This window comes from Carcharodon carcharias, chromosome 10, assembly GCF_017639515.1.
Source record: "Carcharodon carcharias isolate sCarCar2 chromosome 10, sCarCar2.pri, whole genome shotgun sequence".
NCBI classification, from domain to species: Eukaryota; Metazoa; Chordata; class Chondrichthyes; order Lamniformes; family Lamnidae; genus Carcharodon; species Carcharodon carcharias.
This window is the reverse complement of record NC_054476.1, coordinates 114,647,144-114,668,803: the sequence shown is the minus strand read 5'-3', so window position 1 is coordinate 114,668,803 and position 21,660 is coordinate 114,647,144.

Sequence of the window (21,660 nt, the reverse complement as noted above, 5' to 3'; positions counted from 1 at the left end):
AAATCTGTGTCCCTTAGTCTTCATACGATCGGCTAACAGGAACAGCCTTCCTTTCTCTACCTTATCTAAACCTGTCATAATCTTGTACACCTCTATCAAATCGCCCCTCAATCTCCTGTACTCTAAGGAGAACAATCCCAGCTTCTCCAACCTAACCTTGCAGCTAAAATCCCTCATCCTGGGATTAACATATTGTGGTAAATCTCCTCTGCGCCCTTTCAAAGACCCTCGCCTCTTTCCTGAAGTGTAGTGACCAGGCTGGATACAGTACTCTAGTTGGGGCGTAACCAGAGCTTTATAAAGGTTCAGCATAACTTCCCTGCTTTTGTGCTCAATATTTATGAAGCCTAGGATCCTATATGCTTTGCTAACTGTTCTCTCAATTTGCCCCACCACATTCAAAAATTAATGCACAAGAAACCCCAGGTCCTTCAATCCCTGTTCGCATTGATACCGAAAGGTAAGTAAAAATTTTTGTAAGGCCAGGAGCAGTGACAGTATAACTCCAGGCCCCATAAGTGAAGTCTGGCCTCTGCTACCCTGGTTCCCGCCTTCTCATCCGTGGAAATCTGCCCTTCCCTGCACCTCCCTCCATCAACAATGTACCTGACTGCCAGTGAGCAGCCTATACATCAGGCAATCTTCGAGATGCCAGGTCTAGCTGTCTCTGTAGGCCTGGCAAGATGTTAATGAGACCAGGCCAGTAAAATCATTGCCCTTCCCTCCCCTTCAAGAATTTTGGGAAACTCTAACAGCACTCTACCCTTAACATCACTACGCCCCCGCCCCCCCTCCTCTCCCACCCCCAAGCCACCCTTAACGTGTTCCCCACCCCCTTGCCTGGTTTTCTGTCTCTGAGTTAAAATCCAAACTTCGAATTCAGGCACATAATTAAAGATTACCATTTGAGGAAAGTAATAGGCAGCCTATGAAAAGAGGAGGAGGGGGTGGGTAGTGGAAATTAAATTAAGTAAAGCTCATGGTGATAGTAAGTTGAGAGATGACTGTGATTTAATCTTGGGGCTCACTGAACACAGCCCACTCAAGTTTGACAGCTGTGTCTCATGTTGGTCTCTGAACCTCTAATCTAAGCTACAATCGGCACTAATTCTATACTAAACTCTCCTGTGAATCACATAACGTTGTTATTCTGTGGTCACAAACCACTATCTTCAATCGATGTTACTTCAGTGCCAGTTCAACTGTTATTGTTTGCACTCTGTTGAGATTAGAATAGGAATGATGAGAGGACACAGAGAGTACTGCATATCTCTAGGGCTGTAATTTAACCTCTAGTTATGCTCTTCTGGTTAACGATGTCATCTTTCATTAAGTTAAAACTATTGACTCACACACACTTACAGCTGTAGTAACATTCATCATGTGAAGCTACCTTTCTGATGAGGAAGAGACTACATGGTCCTGGTATGCCTGAGAGATCAGCTGTTAAACCCCCATCAAAAGTCACCCTTTAGATTTACAAGTGTCCGCTCAATAACCCATAAAGGCAATATCTGCCTATGACTTCCCACTGCTCCAATATCTGGGGGCACGGGGGAAGGGGCTGGGGATGGGAAGGAGTCTCTTCCAGGACCCAGCCTAACTCTCCTGGAGAAAGTACAAAAATACACTGGGGGAGAAATTGATATGCAATGCACATAAAACAGGCGCAAACCAGACTGACTTAGCAGTGGGACAATCCGTGCCCAAACCTGGTGTCCTAAAACAAGAGTGGGGAGAGGGACATAAAACATGTTAATGAAGGGACTAATATCCCTTTAGTGACCCTGTGGTAAAATTAGTTGCCAATGAGAGGACAGATTCTTCAGCGACCCCTGCAACTGTCAATAAAAAGTAAATATGATTTTTTTTAGGAGGAGCAAGAGAGCTCCCCTACAACTGACCTGATTTTAGTTGATTTCATTGGGTGCGCTACCACTCAAAGTGTGGCTGGAGCCAGCAGATTGTCCAGAGATGTAGGTGAGGCCCAATTCCAGGATGACCTCAGGCCTAGGCCTCACTGTTTGGGTGGCCTACCCATTGTCTAATGTCATTTTTCCCTCACTTCTGGCCTACAATTCTTTTAATCCATATTGATATGACCACATCATTGTGCTTTTCAACCCTCTCTCTTACTCATTGTGCTCACTAAATGCACTGCTCTCCTCACACTTCCTCTCCCATGTTGAAATGAAACCACATTGGACTATTTCCTACATGACTTCATTCTTTCTTCGTACTTCAAATTGTGGAGCTCATTAATTTTTATCCACTTAAATTCCTAACCTCAGCAACACCTAACCACTCTCGCTTTCTTGACTCCCTTCTCTCTATCCTTGTCCAGTCCCTTCCCACCTACATCCGTGATTCCTCTGACACCTTACGTTACATCAGCAATTTCTTGTTCTCTGGCCCCAACTGCCTCCTCTTTACCATGGATGTCCAATCCCTCTACACCTCCAACCCCCCACCAGGATGGTCTAAGGCCCGAACAATCCCCGTCTACCACTACTCTCCTCTGTCTGGCTGAACTTGTTCTCACACTGAACAATTTCTCCTTTAACTCCTCTCACTTCCTCCAAATAAAACGTTTGGCTATGGGTACGCGCATGGGCCCCAGCTATGCCTGTCTCTTTATGGGGTATGTGGAACATTCCTTGTTCCAGTCCCACTCCGGCCCCCTTCCACAACTCTTTCTCCGGTACATCGATGATTACTTCGGTGCTGATTCATGCTCTCGTCAGGACCTGGAAAAATTTATTAATTTTCCTTCCAATCTCCACCCCTCCATCATTTTCACATGGTCCATCTTCCCTTCCATTCCTTGACCTCGATGTCTCAATCTCTGGTGATAGACTGTCCACCAATATCCATTACAAGCCTACGGACTTCCACAGCTACCTCGACTACAGCTCCTCACAGCCCGCTTCCTGTAAGGACGCCATCCCATTCTCTCAGTTCCTTCGCCTCTGTCGCATCTGTTCTGATGATGCTACCTTCAAAAACAGTTCCTCTGACATGTCCTCCTTTTTCGTTAACCGAGGTTTTCCACCCACCGTCGTTGACAGGGCCCTCAACCGTGTCCGGCCCATCTCCCGCGCATCCGCCCTCACGCCTTCTCCTCCCTCCCAGAAACATGATAGGGTCCCCCTTGTCCTAACTTATCACCCCAACAGCCTCCGCATTCAAAGGATCATGCTCCGCCATTTCCGCCAACTCCAGTATGATGCCACCACCAAACACATCTTCCCTTCACCCCCCTGGCGGCATTCCATAGGGATCGTTCCCTCCATGACACCCTGGTCCACTCCTCCATCACCTCCTACTCCTCAACCTCCACCTACAGCACCTCCCCATGCAAACGCAAAATATGCAACACCTGCCCCTTCACTTCCTCTTTCCTCACCATCCAAGGGCCCAAACACTTCTTTCAAGTGAAGATGCATTTCACTTGCGTTTCCCCCAACTTAGTCTACTGCATTCATTGCTCCCAATGCGGTTTCCTCTACATTGGAGAGACCAAACGCAGACTGGGTGATGGCTTTGCAGAAAATCTACGGTCTGTCCGCAAGAATGACACAGACCTCCCTGTCGCTTGCCATTTTAACACTCCACCCTGCTCTCTTGCCCACATGTCTGTCCTTGGCTTGCTGCATTGTTCCAGTGAAGCTCAATGCAAACTGGAGGAACAGCACCTCATCTTCTGACTAGGCACTTTACAGCTTCCAGACTGAATATTGAGTTCAACAACTTTAGATCTTGAACTCCCTCCTCCATCCCCATCCCCTTTCCGTTTCTTCCCTCTCCTTTTGTTTTTTCCAATAATTTATATAGATTTTTCTTTTCCCACCTATTTCCATTATTTTTAAATGTATTCCACCCATGATTTATTTCACCCCACCCCCAGTAGAGCTACCATGCTTGTCCTGCTCTCCAATCTTAATTAGCACATTCTTTTAGATAATATCACTACCTTCAACACCTCTTCGTTCTTTTGTCTGTGACATCTTTTTTGTTATCTGCTCCTATCACTGCTTGCTTGTCCCAATAAACCACCCCTCCCTTCTTCACCCCCCCTCCCCCATAAACTAGTTTATATTTCACACCTTTCCTATTTCTACTTAGTTCTCTTGAAGGATCACAAGGACTTGAAACATCAACTTTGTTCTTCTCTGCTGATGCTGCCAAACCTGGTGAGTTTTTCCAGGTATTTCTTTTTTTGTTTTGGATTTCCAGCATCCGCTGTTTTTTGTTTTTATCTCTATGTTTAATTGACTGCCACTTCTCTTCAAGAAATGCCTACCTTGAAGAGGTTTTGTGTTACTCTACGTCAGGATTTTCAAATCTCTCTCTTGCCTTGTTCACCTTCATTGCTTTACATATCTCTCCTGGTGTTTGACAAGGGGTTTACTAAAACCTGCTTTCACAGCCATATCTCCTTTCTCAGTGACTGTCTCCGTCACCGGCTTACCCCACGTGGATTTCAACTGAAATTCCATCCCTCATGTTTCGAACCCACCCAGGATTACAGGTATCTCCAGGACATAAAACGTTTCTCGGACTGCTGTTCCCGTTGCATTCTGAGATCCACACTCAATGCCATGCGCCGCCATATGAACACACTCGACCTCTCCCTCCAGCAGCACCGCTGCATACTTTTTCAAAACTGCGCGTGCCCCCAGTTTCATTTTATTCTTCGTCTCATCCGACGCCTCAACAAGAAACTTTTTCTCTTTCTCTCAAGTGCTAAGGAACGCAAGCTCCAACAACTCATCAACACCAACACCCATCTAGGACCCTCCACCCCTGCCTGTCCCTCCGTCCCCTCCCCATCTTCCAATCCCATGCCCAGTTGTGTATTCACTATACGCCCCAATCTTCCCTCTCCGACACTGAATGTTCAGTGCCCAGCAAAGGGCTTACTTTCATACCCTTATGCCCTCATCTCAATGAATTTCGGGCTCGGCACGATGCTGAACCCTTCTTCCGCCGCCTTCGTCTCCGTGCTCACTTCTTTGGGCAGGAGTTCTCTCCCCGTTCAACTGATCCTTTTACCCACCTCCAATATTCTCCCTCCACCCAGACCCCTCCCTCTGGATTCTTACCTTCTCTTGATCTTTTCATTGAGAACTGTCGGCGCGACATTAGTCGTCTCAAATTCTCTGCTCCTCTCACCCATTCTAACCTGTCTCTCTCTGAACTTACTGCACTCCATTCTCTCAGGTTCAACCCTAACATTGTCATCAAACCCGCTGACAAGGGTAGTGCTGTTGTTGTCTGGCGCACTGACCTCTACCTCGTGGAGGCTGAGCGTCAATTCACAGAAACTTCCTCCTACCTATCCCTGGACAATGACCCCACCACTGAACATCAAACCATTGTTTCCAGGACTGTCACTGATCTCACCTTCTCTGGAGATCTTCCTCCCACAGCTTCCAACCTGATAGTTGCCCAACCTCGGATGGCCCGCTTCTACCTCCTACCCAAATTCCACAAATAGGACTGTCCCAGCAGACCGATCATGTCAGCCTGTTCCTGTCCCATGGAACTCATTTCTCGCTATCTTGAGTCCCTTCTCTCTCCCCTTGTCCAGTCCCTTCCCACCTATATCTGTGATTCCTCTGACACCTTATGTCACATCAACAATTTCCAGTTCCCTGGCCCAACCGTTTCCTCTTTACCATGGACGTCCAATCCCTCTACACCTCCATCCCCCACCAGGATGGTCTGAGGACTCTCAGCTTCTTCCTCGAATAGAGGCCCGAACAATCCCCATCCACCACTACTCTCCTCCGACTGGCTGAACTTGTTCTCACACTGAAAAATTTCTCCTTTAACTCCTCTCACTTCCTCCAAATAAAATGTGTGGCTATGGGTACCCGCATGGGCCCCAGCTATGCCTGTCTCTTTATGGGGTATGTGGAACATTCCTTGTTCCAGTCCTACTCCGGCCCCCTTCCACAACTCTTTCTCCGGTACATCGATGATTACTTCGGTGCTGCTTCTTGCTCTCGTTGGGACCTGGAAAAATTTATTAATTTTCCTTCCAATCTCCACCCCTTCATCATTTTCACATGGTCCATCTCTAACACTTCCCTTCCCTTCCTTGACCTCTCCGTCTCAATTTCTGGTGATAGACTGTCCACTAATATCCATTACAAGCCTACTGACTCCCACAGCTGCCTCAACTACAGCTCCTCACACCTAACTTCCTGTAAAGACTCCATTCCATTCTCTCAGTTCCTTCGCCTCTGTCGCATCTGTTCTGATGATGCTACCTTCAAAAACAGTTCCTCTGACATGTCCTCCTTCTTCATTAACCGAAGTTTTCCACCCACCGTCGTTGACAGGGCCCTCAACCGTGTCCGGCCCATCTCCCGCGCATCCGCCCTCACGCCTTCTCCTCCCTCCCAAAAACATGATAGGGTCCCCCTTCTCTTCACTTATCACCCCACCAGCCTCCACATTCAAAGGATCATGCTCCGCCATTTCCGCCAACTCCAGCATGGTGCCACCACCAAACACATCTTCCCTTCACCCCCCTGGCGGCATTCCATAGGGATCATTCCCTCCGTGACACCCTGGTCCACTCCTCCATCACCCCCTACTCCTTAACCCCCACTTATGGCACCTCCCCATGCAAACGCAAAATATGCAACACCTGCCCCTTCACTTCCTCTCTCCTCACCATCCAAGGGCTCAAACACTTCTTTCAAGTGAAGCAGCATTTCACTTGCATTTCCCCCAATTTAGTCTACTGCATTTGTTGCTCCCAATGCAGTTTCCTCTACATTGGAGAGACCAAACGCAGACTGGGCGATCGCTTTGCAGAACACCTGCGGTCTGTCCGCAAGAATGACCCAGACCTCCCTGTCGCTTGCCATTTTAACACTCCACACTGCTGTCTTGCCCACATATCTGTCCTTGGCTTGCTGCATTGTTCCAATGAAGCTCAACGCAAACTGGAGGAACAGCACCTCATCTTCCGACTTGGCACTTTACAGCCTTCCAGTCTGAATATAGAGTTCCAACAACTTTAGATCTTGAACTCCCTCCTCCATCCCCTTTCCCTTTCTGTTTCTTCCCCCTCCTTTTTGTTTTTTCCAATAATTTATACAGATTTTTCTTTTCCCACATATTTCCATTATTTTTAAATGTATTCCACCCATGGTTTATTTCACCCCACCCCCCACTAGAGCTACCTTGCTCGTCCTGCTCTCCAATCTTAATTAGCACATTCTTTTAGATAATATCACTACCTTCAGCACCTCTTCGTTCTTTTGTCTGTGACACCTTTTGGTTATCAGCTCCTATCACTGCTTGCTTGTCCCAACAAAGCACCACACCCCCCACCACTTCTTCACACACCGCCCCCCCCCCACCAACTAGTTTATATTTCACCCCTTTCCTATTTCTCTTGAAGGGTCACGAGGACTTGAAACATCAACTTTGTTCTTCTCCGCCGATGCTGCCAGACCTGCTGAGATTTTCCAGATATTTCTTCTTTTGTTTTGGATTTCCAGCATCTGCAGTTTTCTGTTTTTACCTAACCACTGCCTGGCTTATCTTAATTTTGTGAAACTTTGGAAAGAGATGGAAGCTAACCCCATACCTGCTCAAAGATCAAAAAAGGTATCCGCTGTGCTATATTCTGAAAGATCAGAAAAATCTAAATATCTGTTTTGCGACAAGTTTTGTTTTTTAGACTATTCAATATCAGTTTAATACAGCAAAATTAGACATTTCCCCTCCTTTTCCATCAATACTGATGACAAACAAAATACCAGTGAATTCGTACACCATTGATGTTAACTCAGTAAAATCACCAATTCCACCCTACCTCAGCTCATCTGTTGCTGAAACCCTCATCCATCCATTTGATACCTCTCGGCATGACTATTCCAATGCACTCCTGGTTGGTTTTCCATTTTCCACGCTCCATAAACCTAATAAGCTCATCCAAAACTCTATTGTCCATATCCGAATTCACATCAAGTCTCATTTACCCATTACCCCTGACCAAAATTGGCTCCTAGCCTTGATTTCAAAATTTGTACACTTGTTTTCACACCCTTCTCCACCCATGTTATCTCCACTGGCCTATAACTCTCCAACATACCTGAGCAACTCCAATTCTGGCCCCTTGTGCATCCTCAATTTTAATCACTCCACCATTGGCAGCCACGTCTTCAGTTGCCCAGCCCCCAAGTTCTGGAATTCCCTCCCTAAACATCACCACCTCTCTACTTCTCTTTTCTCCTTGAAGACATGCTTAAAACCTATCTCTTCGACCAGATTTTTGATAACCAGTCTGAATGTCTCCATTTGTGGCTCAGTGTTAGATTTTAATTGATAAGGGTCCTGTGAAACGTCTTCATAAGACCATAAGAAGAGAAGCGGGAGTAGGCCATTCGACCCATCGAGTCTTTCAATAAGATCATGGCTGATCTGATTGTAGCCTTAATTCCACCCTCCTGCTTATCCACCATGACCCTTGACTCCTTGTCAATTAAAAATCTAATTCAGCCTTGAATATATTCAATGACCCAGCACTGCCCTCGAGGGAAGAGAATTCTAAACACCAATGGCCCTCTAAGAGAAGAAATTCCTCCTCATCTATATCTTGAATGGGAGACCCCTTGTTTTTAATTTGCATCCCCTAGTTCTAGATTCTTGCACAGATGGAAACATCCTCTCAGCAACAACTCTGTCAAGCTCACGCAAAGTCTTCTATATTTCAATAAGATCACATCTCATTCTTCTATGTAGGCCCAACCTGCTCAAATATTCCGTGTAGGACAACCCCTTCATCCCAGGAATCAGCCAAGTGAACTTTTTCTGAACTGCTTCCAGTGCAAGTATATCTCACCTTAAATAAGGAGACCAGAATTGTGCACAGTACTCTAGGGGTGACCTACACAGTTGTAGCAAGACTTCTTTACTTTTATACTCCATTCCCTTGCAAATAGGAACAATGTTCCATTTGCCTTCCTAATTTCTTGATATACCTGCATGCTAACATTTAGTGATTCATTATAAGGATACCCGATCCCTTTGTACCACAGCATTCTGCAGTCTCTCTCCATTTATCAACATCCTGGGGCTACCATTGACTAGAAACTGAACTGGACTAGCCATATAAATACTGCTACAAGAGCGGGTCAGAGGCAAGGAATCCTGCGGCAAGTAACTACTTCCTGACTCCCCAAAGCCTGTCCACCATCTATAGGGCACAAGTCAGGAGTGTTATGAAATACTCTTCACTTGCCTGGATGAGTGCAGCTCCAACAACATTCAAGAAGCTTGACACCATCCAGGACAAAACAGTCCACTTGATCGGCACCCAATCCATTCCCTCCACCACTGATGCATAGTGGTGCACTGTGGGCCATCTACAAGACGCACTGCAGTAGCTCACCAAGGCTCCTTAGACAGTACCTTCCAAACCCACGACCACTACCATCTATAAGGCCAAGGGCAGCAGATACATGGAAATATCACCACATGGAAGTCCCCTTCCAAACCACTCACCATCTCCGCTTGGGATTATATCGCTGTTCCTTCACTGTTGCTGGGTCAAAATCCTAGAATTCCCTTCCTAACAGCACTATGGGTGCACCTACATTAAATGGACTGCAGTGGTTCAAGAAGGTAGCTCACCACCACCTTCTCAAGGGCAATTAGGGATGGGCAATAAATGCTGGGCTAGTCAGCAATGCCCACATCCCATGAATGAATAAAAAAAAGTCCTGCTTCTCGATCTTCCTGCCAATGTGGACAACCTCACAGTTTCCCACATTGTACTCCATCTGCCAAATTTTTGCCTACTCACTTAACCTATCTATTCCTTTTCAGACTCTTTGTATCCTCCTCACAACTTGCTCACCTACCTATCATTGTATCATCAATAAATTCAGCTACAATGCAATCTGTCCCATGATCCAAGTTATTAATATAAATCGTAAATAGTTGAGGCTCCAGCACTGATCCCTCTGACACACCACTTGTTTCCGTTTGCCAACTTAAAATTATCAATTTATCCTGACTCTCTGTTTTTCTGTTAGTTCTCTATCCAGGACTCTTATCAATTAAAATCTAACGCTGAGCCACAAATGGAGTCAATCCTCTATCCATGCTAATATATCATCCCCAAAACCATGAGTTCTTATCTTATGCAGTAATCTTTTATGTGATGCCTTGTCAAATGCCTTTTGGAAATCCAAATACACTACATCTGCTGGTTCCCCTTTATCCACCCTGTTTGTCACATCCTCAAAGAACTCTAATAAAGTTGTCAAACATGATTTCCCTTTCACAAAACCATGTTAACTTTGCCTGATTGTATTATAATTTTCTAAATGTTCTGCTACTACCACCTTAAAAAGTGATTCTAGCATTTCCCCAATGACAGTTAGACTAACTGGCCTAAGATTCCTGCTTCCCTCCTTTCTTGAAATGAGGTGTTACATTTGTTGTTTTCTAATCTGCTGGGATCTTTCCAGGACCTAGGTAATTTTGGAAGATTACAGCCAAAGCATCCACTATCTCTGCAGCCACTTATTTTAAGTCCCTAAGATTCAGGCCATCAGGTCCAGGCGCTTGTCAGCCTTTAGTTCCATTAGTTTTTCTAGTAATCTTCTCTAGTGATTGCAATTGTTTTAGGTTCCTTCCTCCCAAGTGCCTCCTCCTTTCTACTATTCTTGGGATGCTTTTTGTGACTTCTACTGTGAACTTGTTTGAAGTCTCTGCCATTTCCTTGTTTACCATTATTAATTCTCCAGTCTCACCCTCCAAGGGACCAACCCTCTTCCTTTTTATATACTTGTAGATACTTTTGCAGTCAGCTTTTATATTTCTTTCTAGTTTTCTCTCACACTCCAATGTCTCCGTCTTTAATTTTTTTTGGCTATCCTTTGCTGGGACAGAATTTTTTAGCTCAGCAGGCGGGTGCACACCCAGCTAATCCAGCATGAAATCATGCGTGATAACGTTGGGCGAGTATCCTGACGACATCCCGCACTCGCACAATATTTTGGTCAGCAGGGTGTGTGTAAAATCGGAAGTGCCCCCGCTGACAAATAAGAGGCCAATTGAGCCCAATTAAGCAGCAATTGACTCCAATTTTTTGTGGTTTGTCCAACCTTACGGTTGGCGGATGGGCAAATCAGCCAGGTGGCTTTTACATTTTTCATGAAACCTCAACCATGGGCGGGGTGAGATTTCCATGATGAAATAAAATACAAATGTATTTCTATGGACAGCATCTTCAGTAGCTAAATATGTGGGCGATGTATTATGATGTATGAACACTTCTTCAGCTCCCAGAGGCAGCTCTCTGCCTGCAGGGAGCTTTCTCTCAGTTCTGGTCTGGGCCCGCGTTGACATCAGCCCCCATCATCTTCCCGCTCCCATCCCAGCAGTGAGCTTCTCAGCACGTGCTTCACACTGGCCAGCTGGCATGAAATCGCGGTCGATGGTCTATTTCCTGGCCAATCCCGGGCCCACCGATCGCACCCGCACACCGACCTAAAAATTCAGGCCCCAGTTTCTAAAATTTTCCCAATCCCCTGGACTAACACTAATCCTTACAGCACTGTGCATCTTTTCTTTCAATTTGACACCATCATTAACTTCCTTAGTTAGCCATGGATGGTGCATCCTTCTCCCAGCGCCTTTCTTTCTCAATGGAATAGATCTTTGTTGAAAGTTAGAAAGTATCTCTTTAAATTTCTCTATCATCTTACCTTTTAACCTATTTTCCCATTCCACTTTAGCCAACTCTGTCTTATTATCCTTTTAATTGCTTTCATTTAAATTTAAGACACATTTCTCACTCTGAAACTGAATGTGAATTTCTATCATGTTATGACCACTCCTATCTAGAGGATGCTTTACCATGAAGTCATTAATTAATCCTGTCTCATTACTCATTACCAGGTCCAAAATAGCCTGTTCTCTGGCTGGGTTCTGAATGTATTATTCTAAGAAACTGCCTCAATTACACTCTATGAACTCATCCTCAAGGCTACCTTTGCCAATTTGATTTGTCCATTCCATATGAAGAGTAAAATAGCCACATGTTATTGCAGTACCTTTATTACATGCCCACATTATTTCTTGATTTATACTTTGTCCTACAATGTTGCTACTTTTAGGGGGCCCATAAACTACTCCCACTGGTGACTCCTTCCTTTATTGTTTCTTATCTGCACCCAAACTCATTCTGTATCTTGATTTTGAACCAAGATCATTTCTCACTACTGTACTGATCTCAACTTTTATCAACAGAGCTACCCCACCTTTTCTATTTTTCCTTAGTTCTGATGAAGAGTCATTTGGACTCGAAACGTTAACTGTATTCCTCTCCGCAGATGCTGTCAGACCTGCTGAGTTTTTCCAAGTATTTTTGTTTTTGTTTTGGATTTCCAGCATCCACAATTTTTTGCTTTTATCTACCCCATCTCCTGTTCCTTTCTTGCCATTCTTCTGAAATATCAAATATCCTTAAATATTCAGGTCCCAGCCTTGGTCACTTTACAACCACATCTCTATAATGACTATCGTACTATGTACATTTATTTCCAATTGTACTATCAATTCATCCATCTTGTTACAAATACTGCATGCATTCAGATAAAGGTCCTTTAATTCTTTGGTTTTTACCATTTTTCCCAATTCTGACCTTGTTTCCTGTTACACTGTTATGTTTGTATGCCCTTCCTTCACACTCTGGTTACCATTACCTACATCACTAACCTGTACTATTGCCTTGACCTTTCTCTTTAACTTTCCAAATCTCCCCTCTCATGAACCCTCCCCCTACTATTTAGTTCAAAGCTTTCTCCTCAGCCTGGACACTGGGTCCCAGATCACTTCAGGTGAAAGCCACCTCAATGTTACTGCGCTCTCTTTCCCTTGTACTGGTGCCAGTGCGCTATGAGTCAAAACCCATTTCTCCAACAACAATCCTTGAGCCACACATTCACATCTTATTTACCCTATGCCAATTTGCTTGTGGCTCAGTTAGCAATCCAGAGATTATTACCTTTGAGGTTCTGCTTTTTAATTTAACCTCTAGCTACTCATAATCCATTAGCAGAACCTACCTCTTAGGTCTATCTATGTTATTGGTACCCATGTGGACCACAACTGCATTCTCCCCCTCCCACACCAAGTTCGTCTCCAGCCCTGAGGCGATGTCCTCAACCCTGGAACTGACCAGGCATCACAGCCTTCAGGATGTATGCTCTCATTTGCAGAGAACAGTACCTATTGTCTAACTATATTGTCCCCTATTAAAACCATATTCCTTTATACCCCCTCCATTTGAATGATGCCATGCTTCACTGTGCCGTGATCAGTTTGCTCATCCTCCTCAGCCTCAGAACTCGCCCCTATAAGGTGAAGGAATTTTCCTCATCCTCCTTGTCCTCACTGGAAAATGGTGATCTCCTTCAAAGTGTGACAGAATTCACCCATAACTGTCTGCCCTTTGCAGACAGGAACTTTGGGTTCCTAGTGTTCCAAGGCAAACACTCAGTCAAGCTTTATTCCCCTAAGCAACAGAAAAGTGGCAGTGTGCCTACTGGTGAAATAGTTTGAAGAAAAAAACCTCAAATACAACAAATCTGAAATACATCATTGCTAATCTTTTAGATGTAGCTGAATCAGGATGCCTCATCATGAAGTTACAGACACCTGTGCACTTTGTTCAATGTGTGGTATTGATAGCAGTTCCTGCTCTGCTGACAGGAATCCACTGTTCAAACCCAAAGAAGCCTTGTAGTTGCTGAATTATCCATTAACCTGATCCAAGGTTGATGAATAATTAACAAGTTGCCATTCTATTGTGTGAAGGTGTGAATGAAGAGGGGCATTAAATCACTGCTTAAGTGTTTACTGTGTACAATCTCTCTCTCTCTCTCTCTCTCCCCAAAGAGGATATTCTCTCTGTAGGTTGTGCATAATAAAATCATAAAACCTGTTTCTTTATAAGCAGCTTTATGAGTGTGTTAAATGTGATTCACAGAGGAAAACCTTTCCACACTGGGGGTTAGTTATAATTACACTCCACACTCCCTGTTCTCTGCATAGTCTCTTAAGGTATCCCTGCCCATTACATCACGTTATCCAGCCATGCTGCATCTTGTTCTATTACAGGCAGTAATAAGCCCAACAATTTTCCTTGCAGCTGCTGGATATATATCGACAATATGTCATTTTGCACATCATAATCAGCCTTGTCACCTCACCCCAAAACTAAGGCATAACAATGGCAGCTCAAGGCATGCCCCTGACACTGACCCTGTGCGAATTCCAGCTTCAGCCAAATATCACAATTTAGTTGGGTAGTCTTAAGAGGAAGCTCCACATACTGCTGACCAGAGAGTTACACCAGGGTTGGGTGCGGTAGGATAGGTGGGGAAATTAATACTTCCTGCTCAAAAGTCACAGCTTTCTAAATGGGCAGCAGCCAACTGAGGTTGCAGGAGCTGAAGAGAGAAGAGAAAAATTGGAGGTATACCTGGGGCACCGAGAGGAAATGCTGTTCAAAGATCCTGTCCTGCTCCCTTCTCTGAATTCCCAGGGGGGAAACTACAAAGCCGTTCTAGTGCAAAGCAACATGCTCCAGCAATTCGAGGGACATACATCGTGGTCATCAAAAGGTTTGTCATCCAGATCCTAGCACTGCATTACCTTTTGTCTGATTGAGTCCTGGAGGCTTCAGTGATGTCGATGAGGAAAAGGAGGATCCAACTTTTCAGGGTCCATGGTAGGAAGCCAAACATGCTCAGTGCTATGTGGGTGGAGATGGCAGTGGCTGAGACTTCCTGTACCAGCCAAGCAGTGCATGACTCATGGATTTGCACTCAAGTTTTCACCTACTGCTCGGACTAATCCTCACTTCCCTTCTCCCCATCACATTCCCAGTTCTCCCACATCATGGATTTGGTGAATGTTCTGAGGAGGACAATAGCTCTTTAAATCTGCAGAAGCCTTTTCAATCTACATGCTTTCTTCCTGTGGGGGGGCTTGGCAAATAGTGCTTGTGGAAAATCATGTGAAGGAGAAGAAGGATCGTTTCCCTTAGAGCAGAGGGGAAGAAGGGGAGATTTAGTCATGATGCTTAAAATTATGAGGGGTTTTGATAGATTAAATAGTGAGAAAGGTTTGTAGTGGAAGAAGGGTCTGTAGACAAATTTAAGGCGAATGGCAAAATAGCCAAAAGCGACACGAGTGTGGTCTGGAATGCATTGCCTGAAAGCATGGTGGAAGCAGATTCAGTAATAGCTTTCAAAAAGGAATTGGATTATAATTTGAAAAGGAAAAAATTGCAAGGCTATGGGGAAAGAGCAGGAGGGAACTGATTGGATATTTCTTTCAAAGGGCCAGCAGAGACTCAATAGGCTGATGGACCTCTAACTGTACTGTAGAATGCAACAAACTGCAAAGTAGAAACGCAGCAAGAAATGAAAGAGACACAAAGATGTAATGTGGAAAGACCAAAGGTTAGATTTTGACTTTGTGTAAAATAAGTGATAGTGAATCAGCAACCCATTTTATATTGCTCACAATTTTGGTTAACATTGAAATTAATGAAGAGTAAATTGGGGAGAGATTTCAAACAGGCTGCTTGACCCATTATCACACGTTTTACACTGTCACAATAAGTCAAGATCTACCCCGTTAGTGAATCATGTTGATTGGTTATAACAAACATTGCCATCTTCCAAATTACTATCTGCATGGATTCAGATTTGTAACCTTCCCTGGTTGAGTAGGTTTGCAGTGGCAGTTATGTTTGGAAGGAATCTATAGCTGCCAGCTCATTCCTCAAGTCAAGAATCCTGTGTGCAAGGAAATTCATTCTGAACTGTCTTCTTTTGAGCTGGGGGATTAATCATTTTGAGTGTATTCCCTCCTGTCTTGCATCCTAATTTACTTCAAAGAAGCTTCCGGCTTCACGTTATTGTCTGCCCTCGATGTTTTCAAAGCCCTAAGTTTCATGTTTCGCAAGAGAGAATTTCAAATGCAAATTACGAGCATGAGAACTGCCTGGAATTGTGTAACCTTTTTTCAATTCATTGCACTTTCTGAAGCAACAACATGCTACCTTTGTCCCTTTCGAGCTCCACTTGGACTGTGCAATCACGTATGTCTCAACCAGTCCTGTCAGCAGGCAGCTGCAGTTACATTTTTGACACCAGGGGCATGTGGGGAAAATTAATGTCTGCCAACCCCTGCAGCCAAATGGAACAGGAGAGCTGCGATCAGCCTTCTGTAATTGTCAGCAAATTCCCTGATGCTGGAAAGGAGTTGATGGGGGGGCTAGGCAGCCGGCATCTGTTCTTCTTCATTTAATGGTTGGACCAACAAGCAGCCTAAATTAATTTATCTTTAAACTTGAATGTGTAACAATGGACAGCTGATGGCAACTGGCCATCCCTTGCCAGGTGATATCACTACAGATGCAAAAATGCCATATTTTATTAAAACCATTCTTTGTACCAGTGTGGCGTGAAATCATAGAACACCATCACCCTGCCTGCAATAGCTGGGAGCTGGGCATCATCTGTGGCTCAGTGGTACCACTCTGAATTAGAGGATTGTGGGTTCAAATCCCAGTCCAGGGGCTCAAGCATAAAATCCAGGCTGTCAGTCCTGTGCAGTACTGAGGGAATGCTGCACGGCCAGAGGTGCTGCTCTAGCCTGAGACATCAAACTTAGGCTCCATCTGCCCTCTCAGGTGGATGTAAATGATCCCACTACATATTTTGAACAGGAGCAGGGGAGATCTCCCCAATATCCTTGTTAATGGTTATCCTTCAATTAACACCGAAACACAAATTATCTGGTCATATCTCATTGCTCTTTGTGGGAGCTTGCATGAATTAGCTCCCACGTTTGCTACATTACAATAGTGACTATACTTCAGAAGTACTTCATTAGCTGTATAAAGCATCTTGGGATATCCTGACGCTGTGAAAGGCACCATATAAATAAAAGCTCTTTCATTTATCTCTGTCCAAAATGTTGCAGTTGCTCATACCTCAAAAGCAGTCTAAATTTAAACTAAAAAATACCTGGAAAAACTCAGCAGGCCTGTCAGCATCAGCGGAGAAGAGTACAGTTGACGTTTCGAGTCCTTTTGACCCTTCAACAGAACTAAGTAAAAATAGGAGAGGGGTGAAATATAAGCTAGGTTAAGGTGGGGTTGGGGGGGGGGTGGTGGCAGTTGTTGGGACAAGCAAGCAGTAATAGGAGGAGATAACCAAAAGCTGTCACAGACAAAAGAACAAAGAGATGTTGAAGGTGGTGATATTATCTAAAAGAATGTGCTAATTAAGGATGGATAGCAGGACAAGCAAGGCATATCTATGTTAAAATTCACTCCACCCTGCTTTCTTGCCCACATGTCTGTCCTTGGTTTGCTGCATTGTTCCAGTGAAGCTCAATGCAAACTGGAGGAACAACACCTCATCTTCTGACTAGGCACTTTACAGCCTTCCGGTCTGAATATTGAGTTCAATAATTTTAGATCTTAAACTCCCTCCTCCATCCCCACCCCCTTTCCATTTCTTCCCCCTCCTTTTTGTTTTTTCCAATAATTTATATAGATTTTTCTTTTCCCACCTATTTCCATTATTTTTAATGTATTCCACCGATCATTTATCTATACCTTATATGCCATTTTAGTCTTATTTCACCCCACCCCCACTAGAACTTTCTATACCTTGCTTGTCCTGCTATCCATTCTTAATTAGCACATTCTTTTAGATACTATCACCACCTTCAACATCTCTTTGTTCTTTTGTCTGTGACAGCTTTTGGTTATCTCCTCCTATCACTGATTGCTTGTCCCAACAACCAGCCCCTCCCCTTCTGCGCTGCACCTCCCCCCTCCCCCCCCAAACCAGCTTATATTTCACCCCTCTCCTATTTTTACTTAGTTCTGTTGAAGGCTCATAAGGACTCGAAATGTCAACTGTATTCTTCTCTGCCGATGCTGCCAGACCTGCTGAGTTTTTCCAGGTACTTTTTATTTTTTGTTTTGGATTTCCAGCATCTGCAGTGTTTTGTTTTTATCTAAATTTAAACTAGCCCTTGAAACATCTTATATACCATTAATAGTAACACAATACCTTCTAATTCCAGTGAGATTGGAAAGATAGTGCAGAATAAACTGCTCAGGAAACATTAAGTGATGAAGCCTCAGTGAAAGCACAATGGCATCATCTGGAGGTAACATATAGAACTGCATAAAAACTCCTACTAGCACAAATGTAATGGAATAGCAACCCAGAGAGTCTAAATAAGGTTACCAACTTTGATGAAATGTATTCCTTGAGATTTCATCACATGACTTTCCCCCACCCTCCAGCCATTAGTCAGCCAACACATCCATCCTTGTGCCACACTGCCTTCTTACACCAATTTGAAATCAAAAAGACTCATTACCCAATTGGATGATGCTCGACTGTCAGCCAAGTCATCTTTTTTCCCCTTTTTCAATGTTTTTAAACCTGGTAAAGAGAAACTTTCAAAGAAAATGTCAAAAATACAATCTTTTTTAATGTCCATATGATATTTCTCCAGGGTTGCACACACAGTGTGCACGAGATTGATTTTCAATTCCTGGAGATTCCACGCTAATCCTGGAGAATTGGCAACCCTAAGTCCAAATTCTACCAGATTCAAGAACTTTAGTAACTTGAGGGCGATCATCAGGAAAATAGCTGGCCATGGAAGCAGCCAGATTGATGTAAAATGTCAGCCGCATGTGTTTTCTGTGTTTTAACATGTCATTACTACCCTGTTTGGCCTACACTTGACTCTAATCCACCCCATCTGGTTAACTCTTAGTGTTCTCTGTTTTTGGGGTTCTATAAAGATTTAGACAATGTAGGCCTTGGCATGTTGTTTCATCTTGTCCAAGAGAGTAGAAAGAGAGCACATGGCCCACACTTGAAGGAGGCAAATTCGAAACGAATCTGCAGCAACAATGGGTGGAATTTTATTTGAGCAGACCAGCTTACAACAGGGAGTCATGGGAAGTCCTGGGATGCCTTTCCCTGCAGCCACCCACACCGGTTGACTGACTCTTTCCAGGAAGTGATGCTGGAGGCAGTGAGGGCCAGAGGAAAAGTCCCGTTCCATGTGGATGGGAGGAAGAAGCCAGCCTTCCAAACCACACAAGCATGTGGTTCTTCACAGGGCACCTCGATTGTCCAATGGTGGCTTGGACCTGTAGGAATCATAACACTGAAAAAATGTGAGAGCCCTCCATGTCTGACTGACCTCATCAGTGACAAAATGGACATAAGTTGGCAAACATGGCATTGGTCAACTGGGAGATATATTTGGGAAGCTGATGGTGAAATCCTGGGTGGAGCCGGAGATGAATTTAGACCTGTGGTAACCTAGACAGCCACTGACAATGCGTGCCCTCCTGGCCCTCTTATATGCGAACATTCAAATTAGGAACAGGAGTAGGCTATATGGCCTGTCAAGCCTCATCCGCCATTCACTAAGATTTTGTCTGATCTGATTGTGGCCTCAACTCCACATTCTGTCTACCCCCAATACTCTTTGACTCCCTTGTTAGTCACAAATCTATCTGCCTCTGCTTTCAAAATATATATTGGCCTTGCTTCCACCGTTCTTTGGGGAAGCGAGCTCCAAAGACTAGAAACCTTCTGAGAGAAATGCAGATTCAATAGCTACCTTTCAAATAATAATATTTTGAGATACATTCTGAGTAATTTGAGGCATGATATGGTGAGTGTCGAGGCAGAGGTGAGTTTGAACCTAAGTTTCCCAAAATTCTCCAGCACTGGGGATTTCTTTGCCTCATATCTGGACTTGTCATACACTATGTAGTAGATATTGATTGTTATGATTAGTTGACAACTCCACCATTGTTGTAAGGGTAGAAGGCAAACTAGTTGGACCTTGGTCATTTTTAATCTCACAATTTCTATGTTCCTATTAGGTGGCCTAGCAAGATAATCAATTGTACAAATATCTTAGTGCAGAGGAAGGCCTACCATTACTTATTCCAGACAACTAGTTGTAGCTCTGTCAGTGCTATCCACACTCAGACATAATGCTTCAGGATTTACACTCAAACTCTAACTCCGTTTCAGCCACTAAGTGGGTGAACCCAGAGCGCTGCTCCCAACAATAGAACAAATGATTGATGCAGTGTGCTGATCTCTGACCCGGGTTGTCTCTGCCCCTGATAGTTCCTGCTCCCAAGGTGATCCAATGGACACTCAGTGGGAAGAACTGTAACATGCAGCAAATTCCTTGTAATATGTTTTCAGGAACGCCTGAGTAAAGGTAGAGGAGTCAATAGGTTCGCAATAACAAAAATGTATATCTGATAGAAGGATTGCTACTCAATGGCAGATTCACGCTCAACACTTGCCTGCTTCTTCCCAATGAGCTCCACTGTATTCCCACAGTGAGTAAAGTGAGCTCCAATGAGCAAAACAGGGAGTAGTCGAGTGAGGGGCAATGAGATCCAGGTTAATGTCTCTCTCTTGCTCTATATGCTTCTTAACTCGTTTTTCTGCACTGGGAAGAGAGTTAATGACTGACTGGTTCCTGCAACCTGTCCGGGCTGGATAATGTACCAACTTGCTTCTCTAAAGAAGCACAAAAGGGCATTGAGGGAAGTTTAAACAGAACCTTCCTAATAACAGGGAAAGAGCTCCAGACAAAGAATAAATAAAGAGTGAAAGCATTACTGGTGAAACTACAGCTCATGTGCACATACATTTTGATGCGTGAGGCAGATCAATGCAGGTAAGTTGAGAACTTTCTTACCTTGACAAATTCTTGATATTGCTGAGCTCCGGGAGGATGTCCCCTTTAACCCAGCACCTGCATTTAACTTTTCAGCCACCATGACTCATGCATTTTTCTGAGCTGGTTTGTCCTTCACACCCAAAGATAACATATTTCCTTCCCTGTATCTCCCTCAACATTTCCTTCCATGTTCTCTCACTGAAGGAGCTGTCCCTGCTTCCACCCTGAAATTTCTGGGATTTGCAGTTCATTTCTTAAGCTCTTCCTTCTATTCCACCCTCCAGGTATTTTCCTCATTTGCAACAGAAAGGAAAAAAAGGGTAAGCTTTAAGGTGTTGCATCTGCATCTTTTTAAGCCTCCCCAGAGCCCTGCACTTCCACTATAGCCAAGTGCCCTGGGAGGACAAGAGCAGAATGTTAAAGAGGAGAGCTTGCAACATCCAGAGAGATTCCCTCAATGTGTCAGTGATGCAAACTAACCTGCACAGGATAGCCCAGCATAGACATTGTGTTAGATCTAGTACTTCTGTACAGAGTGTTTAAAATGTCACCAGACTTTCCATCAATCTCACACTGAATATAGTACCTGGAATCAAACTCAGTCCTCAGTGACTGCATAATATGGAGTGCGGAGGCCACTAAGGGGCCAATTAGCACAGTTGGCTAAGCATGGTGGCACACAATAACACCAACAACATGGGTTTCATCCCCATACTGGCAGAGGCAGCTCTTGGAGCCTACCTCCTTGTCTTGCCTCATAGTGATATCATGGCATAAGCCATGATTAACAATGCTCAGTGGACTGCAACAAGGAGTGAAAGTAGAGAAAAGCCCTGTACTGGCCAT